Genomic DNA, 24,772 nt, shown 5'->3' on the forward strand with positions numbered 1-24,772 from the left:
GTTGTCCCCCGTTGGGTTTAGTGCCGAAGAAAGAGAGAGGCTCTTTTAGATTGATTCACCATTTATCATTTCCAAAGGGCGAATCACTTAATGACCAAATAAATCCAGATGTTTTTCCGCTTCAATACGCATTGTCAGATATTTTATGATAGAAAACATGTATTCCACATATTCTGTACTTTACATGAACACAAAATGGAGTCAGAGCCATTTTATTTTACTTAATCATGTAGCGATTATTTCTTTTTGTCCTTGTTCCCTCTATAATTGAGAACAAAGGAGTATTCATGTATAATGATGTTTCAGCGTATGTATGATACAATTAATGTTATCTTCCATGAGAAAGTTAAGGAGTAGACGCTGCGTATCTTTAGAAATGTAACTCGGAATGGGGGATACACGGGAAGACTACCAAGGCCTGAGTTACTATCTAGGAGGTAACACCTGGCGATAAGGGTGACCAAGGATAAATTCCAAACGCATATGTAATGGTCTTAAGTTAATTCTTAGACCAGAGCGTCTCTCGCAGGTAAATTAAGAAATTACAACGGTGTAAATATGAGTGGAAGTCCTAATTATAATGGGTAAAACCCACCGTTATGATTGGAGAATTCCAATCAAGAGGCGGAGGCTATGATAATGAGCCCTGTCTTTAAAAGCTTATGTCTTTAATAATTAGGGACGGACCGTAAGGGTCACCTGAAAAAGAAACGGACCTGAAACAGACAGACCCTGACGGACTCATTTAAATTTACCCCAGAGAATTGGAATCTCAAGATCCTGGCACCATAATCTTACTCTTAGAATTACTTTGAGTCCCAACCTATATAACTTTTAGTAAGTTATATTTCTTTCCACTTAATTTCTTGCCGCCGAACCTGGATTAACTTCTGCAAGGACCAGTTGGACGACAGCAACAAGTGGTGGTAATTATAATTGTTTTATTATTCTGAATAGAGATGAATGTTGTCTTCTTCGTATAGAATTGCCTGTTTCTGGGAAATAAATAATATATTGCCTTATTGTATATGACGGCTTGTGAGACTGCAGCTTATAACCCGTGATAATAACAATAATGAAAAGGTACTTTTACCTGTAGATGAAGTTTGACATTATTTGCATCTATTAGGAATTTCACTAAATACTCTTAGACATTATTAAATTATTTTAAATTGTCATATTAGTTAAACTAATATAAGAGAGTTAGTGATCTTTTTATTACCGCCCTGATTATGATTTTTGGTTGCTGAGTGGGATGGAAATTAATGCTGTGTTAGACTCACAAAGTATTAATTCATATTGATAACTTTCGATAATATACCGTATTTGGATATACTGCAATTTGACGTGTTTTAAGAACTTTATATTTTGTATTCTGCACTGTGTGACCCATATGTAAATTTAATAAATTGCCTTCACAATAAATAATATTTTTTGATTGATTATCGTGGCGATATATATATCTAATTTGAATCCTAATTTTGGGCGATCTGAAAGGATTTAGGATCGGAGATAAAATATAGGGTATGTCCTTAAATTAATATTGTGGATGTGGTACTGCAATCTTTGGTAGCGTCGTTATTTTGCGTGTGTGATAAAATATTGGTTTTTACCGATTTTGTCTCATTAATATCCCTAACAGCATCGTTTGAATATGCTTTGTTTTGGGTTGGGCTTTGCGGTAAAGGTGCTTACTCGGCGAAGGTGGCCGTTGAGTGTGCGTTTAGATTGTTGCCAATCCATCCAGCGTGTTTTAGTTGTTTCGGTTTTCAGTTTGAGGGTAAATATTGTTTCGAGAAATGTTTACCAATGGGCTGTTCCATGTCATGTTTTTATTTCGAGGCATTTTCCAGTTTTTCTGAATGGTTAGTTAAAATGGTTTCTGGTTGTAGTTCTGTAGTGCGTTATTTAGCAGATTTTTCGTATCTAGGTGAAAAAAGTTCTGATGATTGTAATAGCGTGTTGTACAAATCTTTTCTTGAGATTGGCGAATTTTTGGGTATTCCATTAGCTAAGGGTAAGACTGTTTTACCCACAACATCCCTTCCGTTTTTGGGCATTGATATTGATACGGTAAAAATGGACTTTGCTTTGCCGTCAGATAAAGCGTGTAAATGAAGAGTTCTTATTGATGAGTTTTTATTGGCCAAGAAAGCGAGAGTTAAAAAGTTTCAGTGTCTGTTAGGTCAGCTCAAGTTTGCGGGCAGAATTATGGCTATGGGTAGAGTTTTTTCGCGGCATATGGCGAGAAGTAGAGCCGGTAAAAAGTTTCTTGTATACATTGTACAGCCAACACACTGTATTTGCAGCATGCTCACACTGTTTGGTAGGCCTCATATTATACATTTGTATTATTTGAGCCTGAGACTAGCTTAGCGCACCGACATTTTTTCTTTTCCCTATCTATCTATCTATCTATCTATCTATCTATGTAATAATTATTATTTCCTCATTCACTCGCCCTTCTTCCCGGCGGAATGCTACGGCCGCTCTCTCCCTTTCCCTCCTCTGCCGTGTTTGTTGTAGCTTCCTCATGAATTATTGAAACCGAACAGCTGCTTGAAACACTCACGACGCGGACTGTTCGTTGTAGTCACAAGAAGTGGCCGTCTCTCGTCTGCTGACGTGTTTTCTTTATGTGCTTTTCACAGATTAAACTGCAAAATTTGTGTCATTTCTGTTAGCAAAAGGAGAAAAACGCTGTCTGATTTTCCTTTCCCTCGGAAATATTGTCAAGATGACAGCGTTGTAGTAAGAGGAACGAATGCATGAAACCCATAAGAAGTGTTTGTTAGAGAAGAGATGATGTACACTGCAGGCATTGCTGCTCTACCCCCACCCCCCCCCCCCTTCCCTATACACCCCGGCTAGCGTACCTATTAATATGATTACCTGATTGATAAGGTCCCTGAGTGTGAGTGCGTGTGTCATATGCGTTTGTTATTGCTCTATATAATATTGTGTTTGTTTGTATATGTCTATTATGTTAGTTTTCCTATACTGCCTTATACGAAGTGACCGAGATTTAATCAAATGTCATAGAAATACTTCTTGATGTATTGAATGCTGTATCCTAGCAAAGCGCAAGTAGCAGTCCTGGCTGTCTTCTCTGCGGTGGGTCGAATTTATTTGAAGGGGTGGATTAAGATGCCCTCATAGCTTCCTCATTTGGAACGGCTGACTTACATTCACAGTTAAGACGAGCAGATATTGGAAGAGTTATCATTGGCACGCAGCGTGATGACGGAAAGCAGAGATTCGGCTCGGCCTGGCCGCCTTCGGGTGCAGCGTAAGAAGCCGAGGGCCGGTTGTACGTCTTGTACCCGTCTGAAGCGCAGCTCAGCGCTTACTTACTAACAGCGATGACTTTTCTCTTGCAGCCGGTACTTACGGTGGGACTTGTAGCTGTTTGTTGTTGTGTGTCTATGTTGACACGGTGGTGGCCTTCAACTTTTTGCGTAAGTTTTCTAACAAAAGCGAGGACGAGGACGATCCAGATATGAAGCGCGATGACACGATGACGACGGTAAGGGCACCAAACTGCACTTGTGGCAAATATGCACCCGACAAGCAAATGCTGGGTGAGTTGAGCTGAAATGACAACGAATCTCTAGCTTATTTTGTGGGAAGAAAAGGCGCGTTACACACGGAACGGTAACGTAAACAAACGAGCGACGACTTGGAGTATGTGGAACGGAACAAATGGCGGAGTCACGGCGGGGGAAACTGGCCTTTGCAGCGAACGTAGGGTGCGTCATTTATCAACTTTTTCTTACAGCGTTCTCATCTTTTCCACATGCGTGTGGGGGGGTGAGAGCCGGAGGTGGCATCGGAGATGAGATGGAAGAGCCCGCAGGGGATCCGTATGACGTCACTTTCTTCTTCTTCTTCTTTGTAATCGTCATCCTTTTGGCCGTTATTCAAGGTGCGTCCAATGCCTGCGTTCCCCTTATTCATGCCATAGTTCCTTCCTTATGAACCGATAGCTGCTATGTTCCTATGTTCCAGGCAAGGTCTAATGACATATGCTCAGCTTTAGCCGGTGCTTGAGCACCTTACCCAGAAGTGGAGGTTTAAGCTCCCCACCATGGTGAATTGTCATGTCTAAGTAACTAACTTCAATGTGATGTTATTAGGTGTAGTCTGTTTTTTCCCAAATGTGTAACCTTAGAGTAAAGTCTAGTTAATTGAGCGTGTGTGAACGTGATCCTCACTAAAGGATGTAATAGTGTATTTGCTTGATTATAAGGTGATGTTTTTCTCAGAGCAAGTGCTCAGAAAAATAGCCCTGGTCTGAAAATTGGGGTCGTCTTATAATCGGGCCTGAAATAGGTCTTACTATGCGACTAAGATCCAGATCCCTGCAGCGCTGCAGGGGACCTGGATCTTTCTGTCTTATGCCCTCCTCCCAACTTACGGGTGCTTCCGAGTCCCCCGTGTGTTGTCCGGGCAGTGTGTAAATGTCTATGCGATTTGCGTCGACAACATCCGCTGCAGCTGGAAGGAGGGGCGGTTAGCAGCGGGGGTTGTCCGCGTCCATCGGCGTAGACCTTCCCAGGCTGTTACTGAGGAGAGTTCCTGGCACCGGGGGACTCTGATCTCTGACAGTTGGGGAAGTCGTCTACGCGAATTGCATAGAGCTCTACAGGCTGCCTGAACAACGCACTGTGGAAGCACTGGTAAATTGCGGGGGGGTTAGTGTTAATCCTCTATATGCCCCTGTGCCTCCAGAAGAGCCTTCTAACTCTAGGGGGTTAGAAGGCATATAATGGGGCAGAGTGGCGTATAGAGGGTTAAAAGGCATTTCTGGAGGCAGAGTGGCATTAATGAGGGTTAAAAGGCATTTCACAGAGCACTCTGCCTCCAGAAACGCCTTATGCCCCCCATTTAACACTCCCTCCCTCCCTCTTCTAAACTTAATGGAGTTTCTGAGTCCCCCAGTGCTTAGTCTGGCCAGCTCTACATGATTGAGCGGAGGTTTTCTACGTGAATTGTGTAGAGCTCTAGATGCTGGCAGGATTAAGCACTGGGGACTCAGAAGCAACGGTAATTGGGGGGGGGCGCATAACACAGGAGGATCCAGGTTGGAGTTTAGTCTCATAATCTGACCTGTTTGAGCTCCGATTATAAGACGAAGGGTATTTATCAGAGCATTTGCGCTGGGAAAAAACCCCCTTGTCTTATAATGGAGCAAATACGGTATAGTTTTTATTAAAAACAAAAGAGTTTGCATGGTTTACATGAATGAACATTTTCTGGTCAAACTTGTTTCCTATAGGTTTATTTGTCTTATATTTTGGCTATTATTATTTTATCTCTTGTTCCTATATTAATATTGAGATTTTTGGGTGGTTAGTGTTCAAATTGGGCAAATATGGTAATTCCTAGATTGGTGATGCACGGCCAAATGTTCTTTTTGATAGGGTGTTTGTTTGTTGTTTTACATATAGAAAGTGTTATTGCTACATGTGGTTGTATTACTGTAGTAAGTAAAGCAATAGTTTAGTGTAAGTAAGTAAGAAGTAAAAGTAAGTCAGTCCTAATTAAGTAAGAAACAAACAAATAAGTAAACATACCTTGCATTGTTAGCTATTGTGTCTTATGAATGTCTAGATGTTTGGGATGGCCCAATCAATCAATCAAATGCAATTGGTTGCTATAGTTTATGTGTGTATGTTGATTTGTTTTCATTGGCAATTCCATGTTCATTTGTTTTGTGTGTGTGTTTTGTTCTAACACCAACCAACCAAACCAGGTGTGATCATTGATGCTTTAGGAGAATTGAGAGGAGATCAACAACAACAAGAGTAAGTCCGAGAAGATATGGAGGTATGACTTTGAAATGGTAGCTTCAAGGGACGGGCCACTTGGCCATATATATAGCCTTAAGGTAAGCGATTGTTGATTGATGCCAATATAGTTTGATTCATGCTTTAATTGAACAAAATACAGCGACAAAGCTGAGGATTGGTTGTGTGATCAAATAGATGTACATTTTGGAATTCCTTTTTGCATTTTAGGATAGAAAAGTGTAGGTATGGTCAGATAACAGAAAACAAACAAACAAACACACATGTCTTGAAGGTGTGTATGGAGTCTAACTTGAATAGTTAGTGAGTTAGTTGATGTAACTAACTAACTGAGAGTTAGTCATATTCTATGACTTTGACTCTGCTCAAGATGGTGATCACATGTAAGCGATATACGTCTGTCTATCTGGTGGCCAATGTGTCAGCATATATGATATGCTGTATTTGGATCATTGACTGTATTTATTAATGAATGTCATATCATGATATGTGTTGTGTTGTGTGGTGTTAATGGAGTGCAGTGAGATGGTGCTTACACCAACACACATGCACTCATTGTGTTTGTTGTAATGTAGCAGCGGACGCTATTGGCGCACTGGGCGGCTGTAGCTGGGGAGGTCCCACTGTCCATGGTGCTGAATGGTTTGCTGTAATATCTATTTATTTATCCCGCTGTAATGGAGATATAAGCAGGAGAGAGGCAGCCACGTTGATAGATAGATAGATAATTTGCTACCTGGAAACAGTTGATGGATTCAAGGAGTATGGATGGGTGTGTGTGTGTGTGTGTGTGTGTGTGTGCGTCTGTCTGTCTGGGGATGTTGAGGAAGACCTCTTCCCAGTCTCGTATTCAGGATGTCACCCGTGCCGCTCCACTCTCGCGGAATCCCCCTTCTCCGTTCAGTCCGACTTTCTGTGTTGTACACAACTTTCCAAACCTTTCTTTTTGAAAACCCACTTGTTGAGGGAAGTGTACAACATTGCTTTACAGTGCTCCCAACCATCATCATCCTAATTACAGCCGTCGGAACCAACGGCTTCAACGCATCAGAAGCAGATCAACTCATCCTCACCCGAGCTGTCTTCTCCTATCGTCTCACTCCCCTCAACCACCGGCTAGATTGTAAGCTCGCGAGAGCAGGGCTGTCTTCTCCTTTGCACCGGTTTGGTATTGTGTGTGTGTTGTTATTGTGTTTGTTTATAAATTGTTCTAATGAATGTAACAAACAGCGCTGCGGAATCGGCCGGCGCTTTATAAATAAATGTAACGTAATGTAGATGCTGACTGACATTCAGACACTTTTATTATATATACCCAGACAGACACATAGTAAGAAAGAGTCACAGTTAGTTGGTTGTTAGCTGTTAATAATTTATTTATTGATAGTGTGCTTGCAGATTCTGTAGAGCTGTTGTGGTCAGAAAAGCAATGTAGAAATACATACATACATGCAATAACAAATTGCCGCAAAGGGCTCTGCTCTTGGTAGCTTGCTTACAGTCCTAGGAGAGGACGGCTTGGATGGGGATGAGTTGATCCGGTTCCGATGATGTGTCGAAGCTGTTGATTGATTGATTGGTTGATTGTTTAGATGGCTTGATGAGGATTATGATGGTCGGGAGTACCGGGAAGGAATGTTGTACGCTTCCTCGAGCAGGTGGGTTGTCAGAGAGGGGTTGTGTTGTGTTGTTGACGGTTGAGTACGAGGCGGAATGTAAATGTGGAATTTAAATGGACACCATTTTAGATCACATATACATGTTGTTGTAGATGCTTTTGCCAACGTAGACGAGTCTTGTTGATGGTTTCTTTCTCATCTTTAAGTAACGAGATAACATCATATGTTTACCTGTGTGGATGCTAGGAAGATAGTTAACTCTTGTGTAAATGAGAACTTTTTACCTTGGTCTATGCTTGTTTGATGTGGATTAGTCGTACCCACTATATGCTGAGTGTTACATTTTTCTTTGTGAATCCACCTGAAATAGTCTTTAAACCCGCTGGCGACCATGAATAAATTGAGAAGTGACTGAGAACGAACGCCTTGCGTGCGTCTGAATGATTTACCTCTCCCAGATATCTGCGCTGCCGCTCCGAAGGTTCAGCAGATTTACTCAATGGCTCCCGGGAGGCTTTTGGCTCAGGAGAGGCGTCCCCCGTATGAGGAGGGGGGTCCAACATTTCCACGGTGAGTGAGCGAGTGTGAGGGAACGGGGGCAGGGATGAAATAATCTCGGTGCAGTGTTGAGGGTGGATTGAATCGGTGGAAGGTAGGAGAGCGACTGGATGTGAGGAAGGAAGGTGTGAGCAGAGGGTGAATGTGAGGGGGTGCGGTGCGATAGGCGGACGGTTTGTGGGCCTACCCGTGTTGGGGGCCCCCTGCCGCCCCCCTTCCTCCCCACTAACTCCACACCAACTCCACTTCGCCTCGACTCCACTTAGACACCGCAGCTCCACGACCGAGCAAGCTCGTACCGAGCCGGGCCCGCGCAGATATGGGGCCGGGGCCACCGCCCCATTGGCCGGGGAGGGCGACGAGCGACCGCACGCAGGTGGTGGACGCGTGGCACCTGGCCCGCCCATCATTAACACCGTTGGAGCACCACACCCGACACAGTTAAAGGGACTGCGCGCTCTCCCATACACCCACAGGTTTGTTTGTTTCTCGAATCTTCCTTCCAGACTAAATGCTTCATCCGTGGCATCGGAAAGGACTACCGTAATACCACGCCTCATGGCTTTAAAAGCCACGCATTCCAGGAACACAACTCGGCCGATGACCTTTGCGCTTCCTAAAACTAATCAATCAATGGAGCCAATTCACCAAATGTGTCCCTTTGTCGTGTCTCCACCTAACAACTACTAAATCAATAAATGACATGTGGTGTCCGAAATAATAATACTACGAATTATGACGACATCACGTGCTAAACACCAACTCAGTGTGTTTCTGTTGTCACTGAAGTCAATCAATCAAATCAATACGTATATCACACAACAACTTACTTACAAATTCTTCCTCCACATCATCATCACATGGCGGTGGTTGTGAAATAATAGAGAAATAAAAGCAGTTTGGTTTTATTTAATTGTATGCTCATTTCCATAGGATATCATCATCATCATACATACCTAGTATAACTGGTATTTATTGGGTGAACAAACAAACAACTCCTATATAACATGTTGAGAGTCAGTCAATCAATCAATCGGCAGTGTCATCATTACATAGTTGACTACTTGAGCTTGTAAATAGATAGACAGACAAAAACACAAGGCAGGTGCGCATGACTACAATCTCAACATTGCACACACACCTCTAACCAACTAAGTCAACTAGAGGCATTCATCTACGCTGACCTGTCCAAACAAACAAAGACACGGACAAGAACATCATTGGACAGGCAATCAATCATCTGTAAATGTCTCATGGACTCACCTCGTATCTCACTCATTCGCTCCCCTCTTTCCTTCCATAGCCATGAAACCATACTGCCCGCGCCATCCTCCCCTAAGAGGATAGAGATTATCATCTGTCAACTAAACAAGAAACAAACGGCAATCAAGATGACAAAATCCACATAGACGACACTACCCACCTGTTTCTTTCAATTCACCACCACCTTTCCATTGTCACAGTTGTCGCTGTCCATCAGCCAATAATGTGTGCAGCCCATGCACTGCAATCTTATTCAGTGCTCAAAGGGAATATCGGCGTCATCTTTAGCTGTCAAATTATTCAAACCTTCCCACTCGCCTCAAAAACTCCTCAACCCTACTCCTTCCTTCTACACTTTCACTACACCAAACAGACCCCGAAAAAAGAAACCTATCTACCTATCTGTCTGTCTATCTATCTGATGACAAACAACATGAAACATTTCCTTACGCGTAGATGATAATCCATCGCTACCTCCTAGACTGCAGACACACGGTCCTTCCCAAAAGCTCATGAACCGCTAGCTGTACTCATCAATCCACACGACATCTTATCTCACAATTTACCACACTCCACAGTTTACATAAACATCATAAACATCATCATCATCATCATCTCTCCATTTGTGTGTTTATCATTAATCAGGATGAAACAGAACATACCGGACAGGTACGTACACATTCATCGAGTCATTACATTCCTACAATAACAATGAAACCTAAGAACAAGAGTATCATCTATCAATCATTCATAACAATGTCAGTGATTGTGTTACCCCTCTGCATGTACATATCTACACGTGACGATGCATAATGTTTGTTTGTTTGAGTCGGTGTGTAAGTGTATGCTGTTTGTTTGTTACAGTGAATCCATGTTACAAAAGCTTTGCATGTTGTCGTTAGTACATGCATATATTCCACTTACTTACTTACCCTTTGTGTTATTGCACCGAGGCATCATGAACCATAGCAGCACCTACCCCTGATCTGCTCCCTCCTCTTTTGCCATAAAGAATATATCCTCATTCTGAACATTTCACATAACCTTGACATTTCACTCAGCAACTACACTCTGCTCAACCCCTAGAGGTTCGTGTTCAACCAAATCTGTTCATCAAATCCCACTTGCTCATAGATTAACTCGATGATAGGGGATCGATTCTTTCACGGACGCATCCAGCTCGCCACTCATATCCCTTCTAGGAAGCCTACGTAGGGAAGATGTACCAGGAACGTAGCTGGGACTTCTTCCCTGCCGGTGATTGTTTCCGCAAACAATACAAACAAACACCGGCTCGGATGACACCCAAAGCCAAAACTCCTCTGATCCCCTGGGACACGACGACTACTGGACACACACGCTACCCTACCGGATCGCAAGCTGCTGCTGCTGCTGCTCATCTGGATCAGAGTCCTTTCCTTCAATCGAGGATGTCCTAACTAATGTGCAATTACATCTCTGATCAAACACAAATCACTACACTACCGTACACAATCAACCGTTGCGCCATATACTGATAAACCATCACACCGTATCTGAATGAATCTAGAAAAGACCCAGACCCGCACGTTTACAAACAACCGCTCTCCCCCGCTGCAACACCCACCATCCCATCCATCAGTCACATAAACACAGACCTCGCTATTCAAGAGCCACCGTCGGCTGCCCCAGTACAACAAATACACAGTGTTTGTTAACAACGTTTTGACACACCCAAACTCAATCGATTAAGTGCCTTAACCGTCTGTAGACGTATGCAACGTGTGTTTGTTTGTTTGATTCTTTGGTCATTTGACCGGTAGTCTATTAGAATGACTAAAAGTTGTGCCGTTCATTGTCTTCTTACTGTACGAAATGAAAAACCGCATTGGGTTGCTATTTCGTTTGTCTTTTAATGACAGCCGATTGATGACTGCTGGAATGTATCTTAAACAACTATCTACAATTCTCTGAAAATGAAATCTTCGGCCAAATTCAAGCACTGCTTTCTGCTCATCGGTAAGCGCTGTAAGTGGTAAGAAGCTGCTAACATCTTTATGCAACAAACAGTCACCCGTCTGACCTCGGTGTCTTACCGCGCAGATACTAAACGGTCACGAGAAGCACGCCTTTACTCTCGCAACTGACGCTAAACGCAATCGTACGTTTACTTCCCTACCTAGCGCAGGACATTCCCTCTGACAATACATACTCTTAACGACGCTCTGTGCCCGATATCGCAGCGGGGACGGCTCCCTTTCGGCGCTCCACTTCAACGTCCTTCCCGGCGGTGCGACGACACATCGCCGTGTGCAATTAGCACGTCTCACGCTGTCCAACCGGTCTTCCGAGATCTTCTTCGGTCGGCTCTGTCTGCTTCTCATCGGCAGCTGAACCGACATCTTCCATAACGTCGGCGTCTGCAAAAAAGGTGACGGAAGACTATTATCGAGAGCTTGCTTCAAGTAGCCACAAACAACCGTTTTCCACCAATATCTCACGGACAACATTTTACTCTAGATTTACTTTCAATCATCGGTTTAGTCCTCCGCTCAAAGCAGGCCCAGTCGATCGACGCGTCGCTAGCATCTTTACCTGCCGTCTGTCTCCGTTTTAAAAGGAGCCGACGCTCTACGGTCAACCTGTAGTTTCGCAAACAAACACAGGTGGAGCTGACTGCGTCTCGTCTATGACAAGCCCACCAAGTGTTTGTTTGTTTATTTGCTGGTGTTTCAAAGTCTTCCCGTACCACGATACGTCGATGCGGTGCTTGAGAATTCCGGAGGGAATTGGATAAAAACTACAACTGTTCAGGCGCCTGTAAACATCGAGCCTTGTTAAACGAAGCAGACACCAAAGCATGCGTGTGTCAAAAGCTGCCTTCGGTACAAACAAACTAACACACAAACATCTTAGGAAAGGACAATCACCGGGTTCACCACGCAAGTACACATTCAATGCATGGACCTCGAGAGCTGCGGGGCATCCCTCCCTTAGCGCATAGAGGCATTCAAAAAACACACCGGGCAAAGACTCAATGTACGTCGCAGACTTTTTCACTTACCGGGTCCTTCGGGGGTCGCCTGCAGGTCATTCTCCTCACGTTCTGCTCCCACAGTGGGTTGGCCGCTCGCCTCAGCTGTGAGCGGCGCTTCCGGACCCAGCAGAAATTCCAGATCCTCGTCGAGTGCGGACAAAGCGGGATCCTGGATGGTTGTCGCCCCCCCCCCCCCCCCCCGGGATCTCTGCCCAGGTTCAGCACGGGAAGTGACTCTTCTTGCGTGGAGCCCACAGATGCCCCTTTAGCTACTTGACTAGCGATAGTTGTCTTTACCTTCAACTGAGGAACCTCTTCCTAGAGACAAGAAAAGACAAAAGCATCCAGTTCAACTCGACACGCACAGAGCGCCAGAAAGCCTAAAACTACAAGCAATCGCGCACCTAAACTACTACCAATCCAACCGAAATCATAGATTAGACTCTACAAAGAAGCGTGGATTGTTCTTGAAATATTCAGAATTAGCATTACATACATTGCATCGTATAAACGAGAATGTCGCTGAGAATAAGAATAACTTCTACAAATCAGCTCCATACCCTTTGCTGTGCTCCATAGCAAGCGGAGGTGGCGTTTTCTCTATAACCGCATCGGGAACGATTCAGTCGAACCCCCCCGGCAAATCCAAACGCAGGCGGTAATATCGCAGACCACAAACTATCGCGATGGATATATATATCACGATACAACTCCTTCTCCTACAGTCTTTTCTGGTACACCGATACAAAGAAGAAACTCCATTCCCCAAAAGGGGCTCTATGGGCTTCTCAACAGAAAAACCTATTGAAGAATCCATTTTAATGAATTTAAGTATTATTTAATTTCCGCACATATTGTGGTGTCGTTTGTAAACTTTGCGCAGCACTTTGTTTCTTTGTTTTGTATATATCACGATACAACAGATTCCATTCGGCGCGGATCGAGTTTCCGCGCAGCGTGTTCTTCTTTCCGATACTGCTGCTTTAACTCCGTTCCATACCTATTGCGCCATCGCAAAAAGGTCCGTTTCCTTTCTTTGGCCTACGTTACGGCATTATTACAAATATCTCATCTACAGACGCCAGACAAGCCAGAAGTCTTGCCGTTCCCTCGGAAATCTCATGGTGACGCCACAACCGCAAGAGATTCTGGGTAGGCGCATGCAAACAGAGGTCAACAATGACCACCTTTACACACGGATCGCTTAAAAGTCATTGCCCGCTGTACAGGACAGCCCTCGGGAAGAGACGCAATAGCCATTTCACCGCTCGTCGCCAGCTGTTTCATCCTTCATGGTACTCGTCCGCATAAGGTTGCCTGGTGTCTGTAGATGAGTGTTTAATAACAATGCTTCTACTACCCCTTAATTTTAAGCGGAAGGGTTTTCCATCACCTTTATCTCCCACCACACCTCATGTAATGGTATTTCATGGATACCCCCAAATCCTCAAGCATTAACCCAGTATCGCAACCTCACGCTGACGAGTTCCACGAAGGAAGAAACGGCTGTCTACGAGCAGCGACCCGGCTACCGCATCTCCTCCTAAAAGATGTCCTGTGCGACGGCAACTACTTTCAAGGGATCTGGGTATAACAACATGTAAATAGAGGCAAAAGTTGATCGCTGTTGACCTTATTGGCACGCGCCGACCAAAAAATCCCTTGCGGTTCTGACAGCACCATGAGATTTCTGAGGAAACAACAAACCTTCGGCCTTGTCTGCTGTCTGCAGATGAGTCTTTCTTTAAGAATGATTCTACATACCCCCTATATTTTACAGGAAGGGTTTTCCGTGACCTTTACCCGCCATAACTCGTGCCACGGTCTTTCTTTGGCAAATATAAACAACCCTCATAATTGTTTGGCCGATCCGTGCGGGCTAGAAACTGAAAACATTGATTCTAACAACCCCGCCGTTCGGCCCTAGCCCCCTGGTGCTGAAAGGGTCAGTAACGTCTTGTACCTGTATGCAGGTGAGGGCACACAATTCATCAAACTGCCTCGAGCTTCACGGCGCACATGCTAATAAAAAGGCTTTTATTCAAATCAAATAACAAACAAACACTGCATATTCTTCAATTAAGCGTCTGGAGACGGGTGAAGATTCAAAGATTGATTATTATAAAAACAGATCAGCTTTGCGATAATCTAAATCTCGCAGGCGTTTGCGCTAGGATGAATATTATGCTCTCCTCATCGAGGAAGGAAGGCATTACCTGGACCGGGTCAGCATCCGCATCCAGGCGGACGTACAGCGGCAGCTCCTGCAGGGTCTTCAGCGACGCTCAGGAATCCCGAAATACAGCCGGAACCTACAGAAAGGACGCACGTAAAGACAAATACATGTTATTATTTCCCCCTGCCATACAACCGGTTATATGACATGCTATAAAACGGGTCATTATTTCACTAACTATACATATCTCTTTCATCAGCATAAAGTCACATATATCCAGTGGCGTCTACAGCTTTTCATATTGAGGGAGTGCGCATGGTCCACAGGAAGGGGGGGGGGGGGAGGATTATAAAACACTACATATACACTAATATATATATATATATATATATATATATATATATATATATATATACACACACACATACACATATATATATATATATGCATTGCACATCCATTTTTAAATACATAATATGTACTTATCTCTTTTATTTAGCATTCTTTAATATTAGACGCTGCTGCCAAAATCTATCTATATATATATATATATATATATATATATTATTTATTTATTTTTCTTATTAGATACAAATTGGACCCTAACCAAGCATTTACTTGGACCCCCTTCCACACTCCCTCCACTACCACACCAAAACAAGATGATTCAAATGATTTGCCACACTGACGTCTTCCCTCCTTCTGACTTTCCCCTCATTCACTAAACCATACTTACTCCCTGTAGTTCAGGTATAGATCAAAGAACGCATGAAAACAGCACATGCAACCGAATAAGATATAAAAACCCGGTATTTGCCGCTATACATAATTTACGTATGGAAACATAGCATTGCAGGTATAGATCTATAGAACACACAAACCCGGCATTCCAGGTGTAGATCGCCTGGAAATCGCATGTAAACTCTGCACTGAAGGTATCGATCAAATAAACAACGCATGACTAAAGCACTCCAGGTATTGGTCGACTGAACACACCATACAAATCCAGTATTTCTAAGTACATAAATAATGTATGGAAACATAGCATCACAACAGATCGATATTAACAAAATAACACAACAATACCGTTTTGCAGCTATAGATCAATTGGAATTCACATAAAATCTCTGCCCCCCCCCCTATAAATTACAAACATAGATCTCCCCACTCCACCATTTGAAATTCACTTACCTTGTAGAAGTCCTGAAGTGAGATCACGAGGCCTCTATCTCCCTGCTTTGCCGCGGTGCACGCTGATTCACTGCTGACTGCCAGAATAGGACGTCATATACCGGCGCTCAGCATGAAACGCTACCACCGAGGCGAAAATAATCACATCATTATTCTTCACGATATTCCAGAAAGAAACTTTTAGTACTTTATTCATTCATGTAAACTATTGTTTCAGCTATGATTGTGACAACATTTTTGCTTTGATTGGCTTTTATTTGCCAACCTGCTCCCCCATTTATGCGCATCTGCCCCCAAAATGCCTTATACCCCCCAATTTGTCTTATAGCCTCCTATATGCCACTCTGCCCCATGATATGCCTTTTAACCCCCTTTATGCCACTCTGCCTCCACAAACGCCTTAAACCCCCCCCCCCCCTATATGCCAGGGGCATATCATGGGACATAGTGGCATACAGGGGGTTCAAATGCATTTCTGGAGGCAGAGTGGCATATAGGGGGTTAAAAGGCATTTCTAGAGGCAGGGTGGCATAAAGGGGGTTAAAAGCCATATCATGGGGCACTCTGCCTCCACAAAAGCCTCATACCCCCCCCCCCCATATAACTTTTATATATCAATTCTCCCCCCGTCGAATTGGACCGACACAGGATGAGACCCCAAACGGGTGGACTCCGTAGTAAGTCAGTTTATTTGGCCCATCGATGCCCTCCCCAAATTGGTGCTCCTGCTGCTGGGGAGATGGGCCGGCTGCGCCATCTCCCGGGTACCGCTGGGGAGGGACGCCTCCTGCATCCCCTCCCTGGTGCTCCGGCTGCCGTTGAGGAGGGAGGTCCGGTTGACCCGATCCCGGAATTAGGTTCTGCTGCTGGGGAGATGGACCGGCTGTTCCACCTCCCTGCTTCTAATGGGGAGGCGGGTCGGCCGCCGTATTCCTCCCTGAATTCCTGCCGCTTTGGTAGGTGCTGGGCAGAGGCCAGCGACGCTCTGTCCGGTTGCCAGCGCTTCAGCTGGGGTTAGGGAATCTTGTGGGTCGGCCTGCCGCTGGGGAGGGAGGACCGGCTCCTGCGCTCCCGGACATGCGAGCTGCCGCACCTCCCTGGATCCCTGTAGCCATTCAAGGTGTAGGGCACAAGCCAGCAGCGCTCTGCCCTGTTGCTAGCCCTTCAGCTGGGTGAGTGCTAGTGGAGACCGCAGTCCCATCCACTACCCCCCAGAAAACTTTCTTCCGTTCCCTGGGAAGAGAAGCCAATTGCAAGCCCTCCAGGACCAACATCCTCAGATGTAAACTCAATTAGATCCACAATCTCTGGTATCGGATCTGGATTAGCTGCCCGGTATCCCTGTGACTCAGGGGTGGAGACCGCAGTCCCATCCGCACCGCCTGCATCGACATCCTCAGATGACCGCTCGATAACATCCACAAAATCCCTGGACACTGGGGCATTCTGTTGAACGCGGTCAAACACCTTTTTATACGCCTTCTCCAGTTCCCACTCCTGTGTAGTTAAAAAGTCTAAATCACCTTTAACTCCTAGTGCATCTGGGAGGTCCCACTCCCTGAAATCCCAGATGTCCTCAATCCGCCACTCCGCTGTACTTCCAAAGTCCGGATCCTCCGGAAGACTATCCCATAATAATCCCGGGCCCCCAAAGTCATGGCCCTCCGGAGAACAATCTTTCGCAGTTCCCCAATATGCTTGCTCTGTATACCACTGCAGAGCCCTATAGTGATCTTCCAGCTCTACCTCCTGTTGGACCAGCTTGTCCCCATTCGGATACCCATTGCTCCTGGGGTTGCTCTCCCGGGAATGACATCCGTAGTTCCCGCTGGTCTCGAATCTTTGGTTCGGAGCTTGGAAGACACTGACCCCGGCACATAACAGCCCTCTGCCGTAGTGACCGTCGAACCAGTCGCCTCAGATTCTGGTATTGTTCTGTTGGCAGAGTAGTGGTGTAGCAGGAGAGGATGGCCCGCAGCAGCCCCTGGAATTCTGACACCACATCCGTGTCCTCGTCAAGGCGACCGAAGTCTGCCGTCCTGTCGGTCGATCCCGGTAAAAAGTAATTGTCCCTCAGACTAAGAAGAAATCCCACCGCTGCCGCCAATGTCACGGAGCTGGCTAGTCCGACCGACTACCTCCGCTGTCTCGTGCTCCCTTAGCCCGGGACACCGCACTTACCCCGGTTCCCCAGTCACTCGCCGACGCTCAGTGTAGGGTAAAACCAAACAAAGACTCATTTATATCTCACACACACGACTGGACAGATCCAGCAAAACACACATTAACATAATACAAGAAATTGGGACACAAACCGCCCCCCACAGACAACAGGGGCAGTAACGGGATTAACCGTACAATAGCTGGGGGGAGGGGGAGACCGATTTATACAACATTAAACCGAAACAATGGTGCTCGCTCCCTGATGGCAGATCCTGGCTGTCTGCCGGAGATAATCCCCCTCAGCCGGTGATGACATGAAACTGCTGGGGGTAGCCACAGAATCCTTTACAAACCCACGGCCCATAGCCGATAGGGAGGAGGCCGCCAGTCAGGCCTCTCCAGTGGTCCCAGTGATGGAGGCTTCCGTCACACTATCCATCTGTAAATGTCTCATGGACTCACCTCGCATCTCACTCATTCGCTCCCTCTTTCCTTCCATAGCCAAGAAACCATACTGCCCGCAACATCCTGCCCTAAGAGGATAGATATTATTATCTGTAAACTAACCAACAAACAAACATGTCACTCGGCAATCAAGATGACGATACAAAATCCACATAGACGACACTACCCACCTGCTTCTTTCAATTCACGACCACCTTTCCATTGTCACAGTTGTCGCTGTCCATCAGCCAATAATGTGTGCAGCCCATGCACTGCAATCTTATTCAGTGCTCAAAGGGAATATCTGCATCATCTTTAGCTGTCAAATTATTCAAACCTTCCCACTTTGCTCAAAAAAATCAAACCTACTCTTTCCTTCTACGCTTTCACTAAATCAGACAGACCCCGAAAAAAGAAACCTATCATCTCAAATGTCTGTCAGAGGACAAACAACATGAAAGTTTTCCTCGCAGGATGTAGATAATCCATCGCTACCTCCTAGACTGCAGACAGAAAAGCTTCCCAAAAGCTCATTAACCAATAGCGGTGCTCACCACTCCATACATCTTAGTTCACAATTTACCAGACTCCACAGTTTACGTAAACATCATCATCATCATCATCATCATCATCTCGCGATTCTTGCGTTTTCCAGGTTCATTCCAGGTACACGTTCATTGAGTCATTACATTTCTAAAATAAAAATGAAAACTAGGAGGAAGAGTATCTATCAATCATTCATTACAATTCAATTGATTGTGTTACTCTGCATGTACATATCTATACGTGACGATGCATGATGTTTGTTTGTTTGACTCAGTGTGAATCCATGTTACAGAAGGTTTGCATGTTTCTTGTTGGTACATGCATATATTCGACTTACTTACCGTTTGGGTTATTGCACCGAGGCATCATTAACCATAGCAGCGCCTACCCCTGATCTGCTCCCTCCTCCTCTTTTGCCAGAAATAATAGATCCTCATTCTGCCCATTTCAGATAACCTTCACATTTCACTTAGCAACTACACTCTGCTCAACCGCTACTTGTTCACAGAGTAACACGATGATAGGTTATCGATTCTTTCACGGACGCATCCATCTCGCCACTCATATCCCTTCTAGGAATCCTACGTACGGAAGATGTACCAGGAACGCTGCTGGCACTTCTTCCCTGCCGGTGATTGTTTCCGCAAACAATACAAAGACCGCATTGGATGACAGAGGAGTCACCCAAAGCCAAAACTCCTCAGATCCCCTGGGAGACGACTACTGGACAAACACTACCCTACGAGATCGCAAGCTGCTGCTGCTCATCTGGATCAGAGTCCTTTCCTTCAATCGAGGATGTCCTAACTAATGTGCAATTACATCTCTGATCAAACGCAAATCACTACACAATCAACCATGGTGCCATGTATCGAGTCGTCGCTGATAAACCATTACACCGTATCTGAAGGAATCTAGAAGAGACCTACAGCCACACGTTTACACCAACACCCAGTATGCCATCCATCAATCAGTCACATAAACACAGAGCTCACTATTCAAGAGCCACCATTGGCTGCCCCAGAACACAAAGGCTAATGGACACCCATCTGAAATGCACAATACCTATTGTCACACACACACACTACTGAGGCATCCGTTCGACTCACAGACAGAGCAAAACTGACTCGGCCGCCACTTAAGAGTGGATCTCGTGTCTGGAGCAGCATGCACAGGAGTTCCCCCGTCTTTTTCTTTGTATTTCTATCTTTTAAAGAAAGAGTTGCCATTGACTTTGGACGACATCACTTGTAAGAACCTTACGCTAGTCACAGACTCCACAATTATCGACGTTCATGGTGTCTGTCTCTAAAAACGTTGCGCTCGCTACCCTGAAAGAATAGGATCTGTCGTTACAACGGCTACAGCCTTAGGTGTTTGTTTTTAGCAAAAACAAACACCAAACTGTACACAGCCATGGTTTACACTTCCAAACTGTACACGTTGTTTGTTTACCTTTGTAAGATACTAGAGTCTAATCAAGGTGAATTGATAGAAGAAATAATAATATATAGAGTTGTTGTAGTTTGTTTCTGCCATTTTCAGGCAGTTGATGATATGGGTAGTAGAGGCATCATTATTAAACAGATCTCATCTACAGACAGACACCAGACAAGCCCAAAAAGCTTGTTGTTGTTCCCTCACAAATCTCATAGTGACACCACAACTACAAAGGATTCTGGGTAGACGCATGCAAACAAAGTCAACAATCATCAACTTTTGCCTCCGTATCCGCTTTATACACGGATCCCTTGAAAGTCATTGCCCGCTGTACGGGACAGCCTTTAGACAAAACTCCCAAAGAGGTGCAACAGCCAGATCGCCGCTCTTGGACAGCTGTTTCATGCTTCTTAACGGGTGGTTGTCATACTGGCGTGAGATTTCCGAGAGGAAAATAAGCCTTCCGGCTTGTCTGGTGTCTGTAAACGAGTGTTTGTTTGTTTAATAATGCTTCTACGTACCCCCTTAATGTTAACTGGAACGGGTTCCCATCATCACCTTTACTTCCCACCCTAAATAACTTCTATACAAACAGTTGAAGGAAAAAGACATATGCAACATGTGTTTTATTCTTTTTTAATTTTACCGGTAGTCTATTAGAATGACTAAAAGTTGTGCTGTTCATTGTCTTACTGCTGATTGATGATTGCTGGAATGTATCTTAAACAACTATCTCGAATTCTCTGAAAATGAAATCTTAGGCCAAATTCAAGCACTGCTTTCTGCTCATCGGTAAGCGCTGTAAGTGGTAAGAAGCTGCTAACATCTTTATGCAATAAACAGTCACCCGTCTGACCTCGGTGTCTTACCGCGCACATACTAAACGGTCACGAGAAGCACGCCTTTACTCTCGCAACTGACGCTAAACGCAATCGTACGTTTACTTCCCTACCTAGCGCAGGACATTCCCTCTGACAATACATACTCTTAACGACGCTCTGTGCCCGATATCGCAGCGGGGACGGCTCCCTTTCGGCGCTCCACTTCAACGTCCTTCCCGGCGGTGCGACCACACATCGCCGTGTGCAATTAGCACGTCTCACGCTGTCCAACCGGTCTTCCGAGATCTTCTTCGGTCAGCTCTGTCTGCTTCTCATCTTCCATAACGTCGGCGTCTGCAAAAAAGGTGACGGAAGAGTATTATCGAGAGCTTGCTTCAAGTAGCCACAAACAACCGTTTTCCACCAATATCTCACAGACAACATTTTACTCTAGACTTACTTTCAATCATCGGTTTAGTCCTCCGCTCAAAGCAGGCCCAGTCGATCGACGCGTCGCTAGCATCTTTACCTGCCGTCTGTCTCCGTTTTAAAAGGAGCAGACGCTCTACGGCCAACGGGTAGTTTCGCAAACAAACACGGGTGGAGCTGACTGCGTCTCGTCTATGACAAGCCCACCAAGTGTTTGTTTGTTTATTTGCTGGTGTTTGAAAGTCTTCCCGTACCACGATACGTCGATGCGGTGCTTGAGAATTCCGGAGGAAATTGGATAAAAACTACAACTGTTCAGGCGCCTGTAAACATCGAGCCTTGTTAAACGAAGCAGACACCAAAGCACGCGTGTGTCAAAAGCTGCCTTCGGTACAAACAAACTAACACACAAACATCTTAGGAAAGGACAATCACCGGGTTCACCACGCAAGTACACATTCAATGCATGGACCTCGAGAGCTGCGGGGCATCCCTCCCTTAGCGCATAGAGGCATTCAAAAAACACACCGGGCAAAGACTCAATGTACGTCGCAGACTTTTTCACTTACCGGGTCCTTCGGGGGTCGCCTGCAGGTCATTCTCCTCACGTTCTGCTCCCACAGTGGGTTGGCCGCTCGCCTCAGCTGTGAGCGGCGCTTCCGGACCCAGCAGAAATTCCAGATCCTCGTCGAGTGCGGACAAAGCGGGATCCTGGATGGTTGTCACCCCCCCCCCCCCCCCCCGGGATCTCTGCCCGGGTTCAGCAGGGGAAGTGACTCTTCTTGCGTGGAGCCCACAGATGCCCCTTTAGCTACTTGACTAGCGATAGTTGTCTTTACCTTCAACTGAGGAACCTCTTCCTAGAGACAAGAAAAGACAAAAGCATCCAGTTCAACTCGACACGCACAGAGCGCCAGAAAGCCTAAAACTACAAGCAATCGCGCACCTAAACTACTACCAATCCAACCCAAATCATAGATTAGACTCTACAAAGAAGCGTGGAATGTTCTTGAAATATTCGGAATTAGCATTACATACATTGCATCGTATAAACGAGAATGTCGCTGAGAATAAGAATAACTTCTACAAATCAGCTCAATACCCTTTGCTGCGCTCCATAGCAAGCGGAGGTGGCGTTTCCTCTATAACCGCATCGGGAACGATTCAGTCGAACCCCCCCGGCAAATCCAAACGCAGGCGGAAATATCGCAGACCGCAAACTATCGCGATGGATATATATATCACGATACAACAGATTCCATTCGGCACGGATCGAGTTTCCGCAGAGCGTGTTCTTCTTTCCGATACTGCTGCTTTAACTCCGCTCCATACCTATTGCGCCATCGCAAAAAGGTCCGTTTCCTTTCTTTGGCCTACGTTACAGCATCATTACAAATATCTCATCTACAGACGCCAGACAAAACCAAAAGGCTTGCCGTTCCCTCGGAAATCTCAGGGTGACGCCACAACCGCAAGAGATTTTGGGTAGGCGCGTGCAAACAAACAACCTCGACAACGATCGCCTTTTGCCTCTAGATCCACTTTATGCACGGATCCCTTGAAAGTCATTGCCCGCTGTACAGCACAGCCCTCGGGAAGAGACGCAATAGCCATTTCACCGCTCGTTGACGGCTCTTTCGTCAGCATGAGGTTGTCTGCAGGGGAGGGCTGGCAGCCTGGGGGGGGGGGGGGCAAGTCTAGTCAAGTGGCCCGTTGTCGCGCCACCAAATCACCAAACCATCCGTGCCCATCTTTTCCTGATTTTCTAACGCGTATTGATGTAATGTGACGGGACTAGGAATAAGAGAAACATATGTTTAAAACATTAAACAAAACAGCTATTCTTTGGAACAAAATCAAATTTAAATATAGACAAATTGGACCCTAGGCATTTCCTTGGGCCCCTGCCTAAAATTATCCCCAGAGTCCCTTTGTCCCTCATTCACTAAGCCACACCTCTGTTTTACTTACTCCCTGTAGTTCAGGTAGAGATCGCATAAACAACACCTGAAAAGAAACAGCACGTGCATGTATAGATCAACTGAATAAGAAAGACAAACCCTGAATTTGCAGGCATACATACATAAAGAATGTAGGGAAACATAGCAGAGCAACATAACACACAAACCCACCTTCACATAACAGCTAAAACCCCCCTGTATTACAGGCATACATCACAGGATGCACACCCCCAAAGCCAGCCCCGGTGTCCACACTGCCCACATAGAACCCGACCAGCACCGAGATAACACAGTCCACAGCGAGCAACTTTGTCCCCGACAGCCCAGCATTAGCCAATTTTGTCCCTGTGTCGGAACAAGCTCTGCCACGCCGACACCCAGACACACGCACACACACACCAGGACAGGCTCTGCAACACTGACACCCAAACACATACACACCATGACAGACCCTGCCACACAGACAGCCAAACACACAGACACCAGAACAGGCACTGCCACACCTACACTCAAGACACTGACACCCACATCCAAAATGCTTTCCACACTGGTTTGCTGTAGGGCTGCAACAACTAATCGAATTTCATTATCGATTAGTTGAATCGATTTTTATCGATTATTAAATGAGGGGTTTTTTTCACAGCAAACGCTCTGAAAAATCCCCCTCATTATATAATCCGTTTAGTCTGACTCACACCGGCAGCTCCTACTTACCAGTCCCTCCCTGTAATCACTGTGACAACTGGCCCCGCCCCCTTCCTTCTCCCAGAAGCCCAGAACCACATGGCTGTGACACTCATCTAACTGTAAGTATAACATTAATTTTTGGCCTACTGAAAGTTAGGGGAGGTGGGAGTTAATTTAGGGCCACTTATGGTTAATGGGGTGTTTAGGGTTAATTTAGGGGCAGTTGTGGTTAATGGGGTGTTTGGGGTTAATTTAGGGGCTGTTGTGGTTCATGGGGTGTTTAGGGTTAATTTAATGATGAGGACTGAGGGGTTAATTGTATTAATTTATTAACATTAACTTAAGGTGCAATTAAAGATAAAGGGGGGGGCAAACTAGGGGGAAGCTAAATCCTGGAGGCAGTGAAGATTAACCCACTACTTATTTATAAAAGTATGGTCTGTGACTCTACGAGGGGACTATAAGATATCTGGGGGGTATAAGGCATATCTGGGGAGGACGGAGTGACATATCTGGGGGTATAAGGCATATAGGGTATATAAGGCATATGTGGGGAGGGCAGTGTGGCGTGTCTGTGGAGGACAGAGTGGCGTATCAGGGTGTATAAGGCAGATCTGGGGCCACAGTGGCATATCTGGGGGTAGAGTG

At 45.3% G+C, this 24,772-nt stretch overlaps 1 pseudogene; it reads left to right on the top strand.

Moving 5' to 3' along the window:
- The window catches only part of LOC149299391 (ryanodine receptor 3-like), a 32,610-nt pseudogene extending 13,152 nt beyond the window's left edge, over nt 1-19,458 (top strand).
- The last annotated feature ends 5,314 nt before the right edge of the window (nt 19,459-24,772 follow it).

This window comes from Sceloporus occidentalis, unplaced genomic scaffold (genome assembly GCF_023333645.1).
Source record: "Sceloporus occidentalis isolate IW3139 unplaced genomic scaffold, rSceOcc1.0.p SCAF_29, whole genome shotgun sequence".
NCBI lineage: Eukaryota > Metazoa > Chordata > Lepidosauria > Squamata > Phrynosomatidae > Sceloporus > Sceloporus occidentalis.